Here is a 1,121-nt window from a genome sequence, read left to right as displayed (position 1 = left end):
TCTTTGGTTAAGTTAATTCCTAGGTATTTTATTTTTTGTGGGGCTATTACAAATGGAGTTGCTTTCCTAATTTCAGCCACACTTTTCTCATTGTTGGCATATAGAAAAGCCATTGATATTGGGGGGTTAATTTTATAACCTGCTACTTTGCCAAAGTTTTGAATCAGCTTGAGTAATTTGGGAGTGGAGTCTATGGGATTCTTTAAATACAAGATCATGTCATCTGCAAAGAGGGAGAGTTTTATTTCTTCTTTCCCTATTTGGATCCCCTTTATGTCTGCATCTTGTTTTATTGCTGTAGCTAGGCATTCTAATACTAGATTGAAGAGAAGTGGAGAGAGTGGGCATCCTTGTCTTGTTCCTGAGTTAAGAGGAAATGGCTTTAGTTTTTCACCATTGAGTATAATGCTGGCTGTAGGTTTGTCATATACAGCCTTTATTGTATTGAGGAATGTTCCATGGATTCCTTATTTTTCCAGAACCTTCATCATAAAGGGGTGTTGGATCTTGTCAAATGCTTTTTCTGCATCTATTGAGATAACCATGTGTTTCTTATTCTTGCTCCGTTTGAGGTGATGAATAATATTAATTGATTTGCATATATTGAACCACCTTTGCATCCCTGAAATGAATCCTGTTTGATCATGGTGTATGATTTTTTGGATGAATTGTTGAAGTCGATTGGCCAAAATTTTGTTGAGAAGTTTTGCATCAATGTTCATCAAAGAAATGTGTCTATAGTTCTCTTTCTTTGATGAGTCCCTGCCTGGTTTTGGGATGAGGGTTATGATGGCTTCATAGAATGTGTTCGGTAGTGAACTTTCTCTTTCAATTTCATTGAAGAGTTGGAGGAGTATTGGTGTGAGCTCTGCTTTGAAGGCCTTGTAAAATTCCGCTGTAAAACTCTCTGGTCCTGGACTTTTCTTAGCTGGGAGGTCTCTTATTGCTGTTTCTATTTCAATGCTTGATATGGGCCTGTTAAGCTGGTTTAACTCATCTTGGTTTAGTTTTGGCATGTCAATATTTGCTAGGAAAAGGTCCATTTCTGTCAAGTTCTCAAACTTATTAGCATAAAGTTTTGAGAAATATTCCCTTATAATGTTCTGAATCTTGGTTTTTTC

Source organism: Dipodomys merriami, unplaced genomic scaffold (genome assembly GCF_024711535.1).
Source record: "Dipodomys merriami isolate MVZ:Mamm:240054 unplaced genomic scaffold, mDipMer1.0.p SCAF_914, whole genome shotgun sequence".
Lineage (NCBI taxonomy): Eukaryota > Metazoa > Chordata > Mammalia > Rodentia > Heteromyidae > Dipodomys > Dipodomys merriami.
The sequence above is the reverse complement of the archived record's forward strand: the minus strand, read 5'-3'. Positions refer to the sequence as shown.